Source organism: Dasypus novemcinctus, chromosome 10 (genome assembly GCF_030445035.2).
Source record: "Dasypus novemcinctus isolate mDasNov1 chromosome 10, mDasNov1.1.hap2, whole genome shotgun sequence".
Classification (NCBI taxonomy): Eukaryota; Metazoa; Chordata; class Mammalia; order Cingulata; family Dasypodidae; genus Dasypus; species Dasypus novemcinctus.
In genome coordinates, this window is record NC_080682.1 from 36109076 (window position 1) to 36117147 (window position 8072).

At 38.1% G+C, this 8072-nt stretch overlaps 1 pseudogene; it reads right to left on the reverse strand.

Moving 5' to 3' along the window:
• Positions 1–6897: 6897 nt before the first annotated feature.
• LOC101441689 (olfactory receptor 4C11-like) lies at positions 6898–7823 on the reverse strand (annotated as a pseudogene).
• Positions 7824–8072: the final 249 nt, after the last annotated feature.

The following is an 8072-nucleotide window of genomic DNA, read 5'->3' on the forward strand; positions in this document are numbered from 1 at the left end:
GAGAAAATTCTTCAGCAAATTAATATGGAATATAGTGCTAATAGTTGGGTTTTTTTTTCCTGTAAGAACCTAGAAAGTGTTTTTGTTTTGTTTTGTTTTGTTTTTGTTTTTTACTGGGAAAATGGTTTTCTTGAGAACCATGCTCTTTGATTAAGGACAGGAATAGTAAAACAAAAGAACATGACTCTAATGCTGCTTCTTTTTCTCAGATGTAGAAAGCATCTTTAAAATCATCCAACAACATTTTAAAAGAGTTAAACACCATGATCAAGTGGGAATTAACTCATATATGAAAGGGTGGTTTAACATAAGAAAATCAATTAATGTAATATATCACCTTAATAAAATGAAGGGAAAAAGGCACATGATCATCATTATTGACACAGAAAACCTGTTTGACAAAATCCAGCACCCCATCTTGATAAGAACACATAAAAAACTAGGAATATAAGTAAACTTCCAACATATCATAAAGAACACATATGAAAAAGCCACAGCTCACATCATGCTCCATGGTGAAGACTGAAAGCTTTCTCTCTAAGGTCAGGAATAAGAGAAGAATGTCCACTGTCACTACTGTTATTGAACATTGTATTGGAAGCTCTAGCCAGAGCAGTTAGATAAAAGTAATAATTATAAACACATCCAAATAGAAAGGAATAAGAAAAGCATTCACTATTTACAGATTATATGATCCTATATGTAGAAAACGCTAAGAAGTCCACCAAAAAGCTATTAGAGCTAATAAATAGATTCAGCAAGTTGGCAAGTTGGGTTCTTAGATCAGCACACAAAAATCAGTAGTGTTTCCATATCCTAGTGATGAACAATCTGAAAAGGAAATGAATTAAAAAAATTCCATTAACAAAAGCAATGAAAAGAATCAAATATATATGAAAAATATAACCAAAGATGTAGAAGAATTCTCTAGAGAAAACAATATATTACTGAAAGGAATTAAAGACCAGCTGAAATTGCTGATGTCAGTCCAATTCTTTAAACACTGACAATATAGCTCTAGTGCTGCAGTCTTACCCTCTCCCTCTAACTCAAGGTATAGTGGGGAGTGGAGAGACACACTTGTAGCATTCTATAGACATTGGTTATCCTTTTGGGTCCCAAATATTCCTTTAGGTACATGGCTGTGTGGTTGTTTGAAGTGTTAGGTACTATACTTCCTTAAACACCACACAACCATATTTTTTGTTGACAATCTTATGTTGATTTTCTCGAGGATACCGTGGGTCACTTTTGTGCAAAAAGTTTCAGCAATGAATGCAGACCTGAACAAACTAAAAATGGCTTTCTTCACCATATAAATCACAATGGATTTTATAAAAGATGCCTGGTATGTTTTTCGAGGTCCCTAGGGTCTTTTTAATTTAGAGACTGATTTTCAAGCCTTCTTTTTCTTTGTTTACTATGTTTCTAAGGTAGTACCCCTTCTGCTCTTTTCCCATTACCCTTTCAAAAGGTCAGTCTTTGCTCCTCATCACCCAAGCTCCTTTATTAGATCTCATCATTGTAATTCACTTTGAAATTTTCCATATTTAGAAATAAGGCTTAATTTTAAAACTTTTTCCCCAAATGTATCTTTTATGTGTGCAAAGAAATAATTCTAAAGTTAGAGTAATGTATCACCACGTTTTAAATGAAATAATATAATCCTGAAATCCACTGTTGGTATAAATATTTATAATTTAACTTTTCTCATGTAACAACATGCTAAAATAGAAATTGACTAAATGCAGTAGATATGAAATGAAAAAAGTATAGTCCAAGAAAATTCATTAAGATTTCAGAATTTTATTCAGAAACAGATAAAGAATACTATATCATTATACCTCTACTATATTCAGTTTGAGCACCAGGAAACAAAAATTAAAGCTCTGTTTTGATAATGTCTTTCTTATAGAAGTACTCATATTATTTATGAGATTAAAGTCAAATGTTTTAAAAACAGAAATATAAGATGTAAAATCAGGGAAATTGTGAGTGCTCATTTGTGGGGATATGAAGCAGAAATATCACTTGTGCATATGGTACTGACAGTTCTGTCAAATGCCCACTTTAAGAGTTAAATGCTTATTTCATCACCAATTTTCTATACAGTATTTGAATTACTGGAAAGTCTTTGGAGAAACATGATAAAATTTTGACTTCAGTCGACTAAAATTCTTCATTTGCATATGAAGTTCATCTTGTTCAATCACACTTATAACAGTACTTTCTGGTACCAATGTGATTGGAATAATAATTCAAGTCCTAATATATCATGTCATTACTTGACTATGTGTTTATAAATTAGCATGTATATGCATGCAATATATGTAGATTAGATTAATTTCAACATCAAAATGTAAATTTTAAAACAGTCCCATACAAAACTAAAAAAGTCAAAGTTTGAGAAACAGTAGAGCTGAATTTTCAATTCTTTGGTAATTCAAAAAAAAATCAAAATTTTTAGTTAGAGTTAGTATTTGGAAAAAAAAGCACATTTATATCATCATTTCCTATGCCCAAATCAAACACGACAGAAGAGGAAGCTAAGATTCTCTAAGTACATGATATAGAAGTATTTTGAAACTTCATTTCTTCCTGCAAATATGATCATAAATAAGTGAGTCTGTAAATATAAGAAAGTTAAAGCTCCTACTCTCCATGTGGAAAAAAAAATACTACTTATCTTTAACATTTTTTTCAGCAATTATTGTTCTCTAGTCTCCCTTCTGCTTATTCCAGCTGCCAAATATACTCACTGTTTCCTCCTTCTCCATTGTAAAGAACAATGTGCTAGTCTAAGGAGGACAGCTGAATGGAAGGTACTATGTAAGGCATCCAAACGTAAGCCCACCCCCTTCCTATTTTAGAAGCCTTTTTAGTCAAAGTCTAGATTGGCACTAAAATTTCCAAATTTATTGAAGATTGAGGGTCCATCCATACAGAACCCCCAGTGAGGCAGGCACAGATACAAATTTTAAAAAATAGTACCTTCAAGTGCCATTTTCTCTACTCATCAGGTTGACAAGACAACCTTGATTCTTTAAGCATACAGTCTTTTATAGACTAGCCCATGCCGACAAATTCTATAACGAACAAGCATAAAATCTATAAGAGAATTTGGTGGACACATACATATTCGCATACACAATCATTCTCTTGATAACCAATATATTTCTTTCTGAATAAAAATTTGAACAGGAAGCTAAATTACCATGTCACAATGGCCAAATGTAGATAGAATTCTTTAAAAGTCATCATAAACTTATAACTTGCATATATAAAGAACTCCTATATCTTGAAAATAAAAAGATAAACAACCCATTTAAAAAATGGGAAAAAGACTTAAACAGACACTTCTCCGAAGAAGAAATACAAATGGCAAGAAAGCACATGAAAAAATGTTCCAAATCTCTAGCTATCAGGGAAATGCAAATCAAAACTACAATGAGATACCATCTTACACCCATAAGATTGGCAGCTATGAAAAAAACAGAAGAATACAAGTGCTGGAGAGGATGTGAAGGAAGGGGAACACTCATCCACTGCTGGTGGGAATGCAGAAGGATCCAACCATTCTGGAGGACAGTATGGCGGTTTCTCAAAAAACTAGCCATAGATTTGCCATATGACCCAGCAATACCACTGCTGGGTATATACCCAGCAGAACTGAAAACAAGGACACAAACCGATATATGTACACCAATGTTCATAGCAGCATTGTTCACTATTGCCAAAAGTTGGAATCAACCCAAATGCCCATCAACAGATGAGTGGATCAATAAAATGTGGTATATACACACAATGGAATACTACTCGGCTGTAAGAACAAACACACTACAAACACATGTGATAACATGGATGAATCTTGAGAACCTTATGTTGAGTGAAGCAACCCAGACATTGAAGGACAAATACTACATGACCTCAATGATATGAAATAAACAAGCTGCCCTAGATAGCAAGAGACTGAACGATAGGCTTACAGGAAATCGGAGGGTGGAGGAAGGATATGAGCCGATGTCTGCAGGGGGGGAATTTAAGACAAGATGGTGGTAAGTATGAACACAAAGAAGAGATAAAATGGGGGCAAGGGGTTGCCTTTGGTTGGGGCTTTACGGGTTTGAGGGTGGCTGGGGAGGGATGGTTGGGTAACGTTGCCCAAAAGTGGGGGGAGGGAGGGGTAGCATAGGAACACAGGAGAGGGTCAGGAGGTGGTGGAGAGTAAAATGCCGAGAAAATCATATCAAAATATAATAAAGAGTGTTACCTGTTTAGAATGCTCGGAGGGGAGGGTCTGATGCAGGACGGGCTCCTGGGGAATGCCTAAATGCTCATTCTGCCAGAGTGGGTGACACCATGGGGTAAAATCCCAAGTAGTGAGAGTGGGGGTGTACCCACATCCTGGGGAGGACTAATGCCACCAAATAGAGGGAACTGTATCCCTCGAGAGAAAGGGTGGCTCCCAGGGCATTGGGGCAGTTGAGCAAGTTAGGCCCTGAACACTATTCCATCTATTTCTGGAAGTGGCTCCTCAGGAAACGAAGGTTGGCTGTCACTGTGGGCATCAAGGTGGAAGGGAAAATGGACGTTAAATGTGTGGAACCAAAGTAAAAGGGGGGCAAGAGAGGAGTTTTTTGAGAGTACACAAGGATGGATATAAAACATGTAATATTACACAATAACATATAGGAGATGACAGACTGATAATGTAAACCATAATGTAAAACATAGGATAACTAAAAATGTAAAGAACTGTGTATCCTAAAGTATGCACCATAATGTAAGCACAGATATTACCTTGTTAGAAAGCTAATATCTCAGACTCTGTACATCACCTTAAGTAAATATGATGTGAAAAGGGTGTAAGAGTATAGCTGTGGAAGGAAAAAGGTTTTGTGGTGGATGTATGGGAGTGCTGTATATTATATATATGCATTGCTGTGGTCTAGGACTCCTGTGAAGAAATGCTGAATAATTAGGGGGGGGGAGAAAAAAAAAAAAAAGGATAGGATGTGGAATTTTTTCAAGTCAACATTCTTTATCTAAGTTCTTTATCTAACTTTATCCAAGTTCTTTATCCATCCTTTAAACCCATCGCTATATACCATTCCCTAGTAAGGGACCATGACATTATATTGGGCTTCAAATTTCGGGGAGTTCTGGACCACAGAGTGTTTCAATAATGGCAATGGAGGGATACTGGTATGGGATACCAATGACAGGTGATATATGGCTGACAGGGAGCTGTACAGAACATATGTCCAGGGGGCATGGTAATGATTGGATATACTCATAATGGCAACAATTAAAAACCACAGCAGGGGGGGTACTGGGTTCCTGGCCAGTGGTGCTCTGCCGCGGTCCCTAGGGGAGCAGCGACAGTCTCCCAGGTACAGCGGCGGGGACCTGGAGGGAGTGAGGGTTCAACAGTGAGCCCCTGATGCTAGTGACTATGCTTGTGAGCTGATAAACCTAAAATAAGAACAAGGCCTAGAGCAACATTGTGCCTGGGAATTTCCTCCTGTCAGCCTTCATGTTACTCAAATGTGGCCAGTCTCGAAGCCAAACTCAGCATGTAAATGCAATGCCTTCCCTCCAGCGTGGGACATGACACCCGGGGACGAGCCTCCCTGGCAACGAGGGACAACTATCAAATACCAACTGATGATGCAACTGGAAAAGGACCTTATACGGAAGGGTCAATGCGGATCAGCAGAATATCCATGTCTACATAAAATAACATGACTTTAAAATGCTGTTTGACCTAAAGTAAGGGGGAAATGGAAAGGAGAAATGAGTTTATATGGCTACGAGTTTCTAAAAAAGAGTCTGGAGGCTGGCAGAAGGATTGCCCTCATGCACAACTGAGCAGAGTCAGAGAGACAGATAAAGCAGATACAACCCCCAGATATTGGTTCCTTTGAAGGCTAAAGAGACCCATGAGAGTTATGGCCATGGCCGATGGGGTTAACTACCAGGGCAGATGGCCCCTCTTTGGAAATGGTATTTATGTGTGATGAATCTGGACTCAGATGGGATCTCCCTTCATAAGACTTTCATGCTAATGTGCTGGAGGTGCAGTTAACGTTGGGATTTAAGATATATTTAGGGGATTTGAATCTCTGGACTGACAATGTGATAGCCAGGTCCTGAACCTCAACAGACTCCAGCACCTACAATCTGATTTACTGGACTTACCGCACTCAGCTAAGATGGAGTTGAAGAAGGACAATCACCACACCATGGAGCCTAGAGTGATTACAACTGAAAATGGGAGGATTGCATCCAGCATCCATGTGGAATTTGAGCCTCCTCTTGACATAGAGGTGCAATGGACACAACCAATCCAATGTCCACATAGAAGAGGTGGTATTGGATTGAGAAAAGTGGACATGGTGGACAATGGGTATGGGGAAAGGCAGGAAGAGATGAGAGGTGGAGGTGTCTTTGGGACATGGAGCTGCCCTGGATGGTGCTTCAGAGGCAATCACCAGACATTGTAAATCCTCACAGGGCCCACTGGATGGAATGGGGGAGAGTATGGGCCATGATGTGGACCATTGACTATGAGGTGCACAGGTGCCCAAAGATGTACTTACCAAATCCAATGGATGTGTCATGATGATGGGAACGAGTGTTGTTGGGGGGGGAGAGGGGGGGGTGGGGGAGCGGGGTTGAATGGGACCTCACATATATATTTTTGATGTAATATTATTACAAAGTCAATAAAAAAAAAAAAACGACCTCAGAAGAAAAAAAATAAAATAAAATAAAAAAAATAATAAAATAAAAGTCATCATAGTTCATTCAATTATGAGGCCTCCACAGATTGCTATTTCCTGGTAAGTATTTTCTGTCCATATAACAAAAACTGAGATATTAAGGGAGAATAAATTAGATTCTCCATATATTATTTATCCAATGAATTTTATACTTCCTACACCATAAATTTTTCATGGCATTTTTCACTTCTGCATTCCTCAGTGTATAGATCAGAGGGTTAAGCAAGGGTGTCCCAATTGCATAAAACAGAGTCACCATCTTTTCCCCTGCGAATGTGATTGGTGCCCTTATGTATATGAATATACATGTTCCAAAAAATATGATAGCCACAATAAAATGGTATGTACAAGTTCAGGGGGCTTTTTGCCTTCCTTCTGCAGTATGGTTTCTCAGAGAACATAAAATAACTATGTAGAAGAGAAGCAAAATTATGAAACTCATCATTCATATAACACCACTGTTAGACACTAGGAAATTTATGATATAAGTGTCCATGCAGACAAGTTTCAACAAGGGCTGCAAGTCACAGAAATAGTGATCAATAATATTGGGACCACAGAAAGGCAACCTCTAAGCCAAGAAAAGCTGTGCTGAAGAATGGATGCAAGATCCCACCCAAGCCAGGATCACCAGTACTCCACAGACAAGATGCCTCATGATGGTTGTATATCTCCAGGGATTTACAAATGACTTTGTAATGATCAAAGGCCGTGAGGATGAGCACAAAGATCCCCATACACTCAAAGAAATGTGCTGCAAAGACCTGAGTCATGCACTCATTGTAAGAAATGGTCTTTTTCTGAGCAAGGGAATCTACAACTAACCTGGGGGCTGTGGTTGTAGAGAAGCAGGCATCAGCGAAGGACAGGTAGAAGAGAAAGAAGTACATGGGACTCCCAAATGTCAGACTAGTCTTAATAGCCACCTTAATGAGAAAGTTCCCTAACAGAGTTGCAAGGTAAAAGATCAAGAAGACCCCATATATTGCTTTCTGCTTTCCAGCATTGTGTCAACCCTAATAGAATGAATTCAGCCATACTCTTATTCATAGTCTTATTCACAGCTGTGGTAGAATGCAGTTGACAAAGAATTAATCTGCAGAGAGAAGAAAAAAGTGACATGTTGGTTAAATCAGAAGGTTCAACACAGAATTCCTTGTTTTCTCTCTGTACGCTGTTCTTCTAGTAACAGAGATGCTCAGGTCTCTCACAGATTTATCTTTTGTTTCAGAAACTCAATAGATTCGACAAAGCATTTTCATTTTGGAGCAAAAAGAAAATATCTTC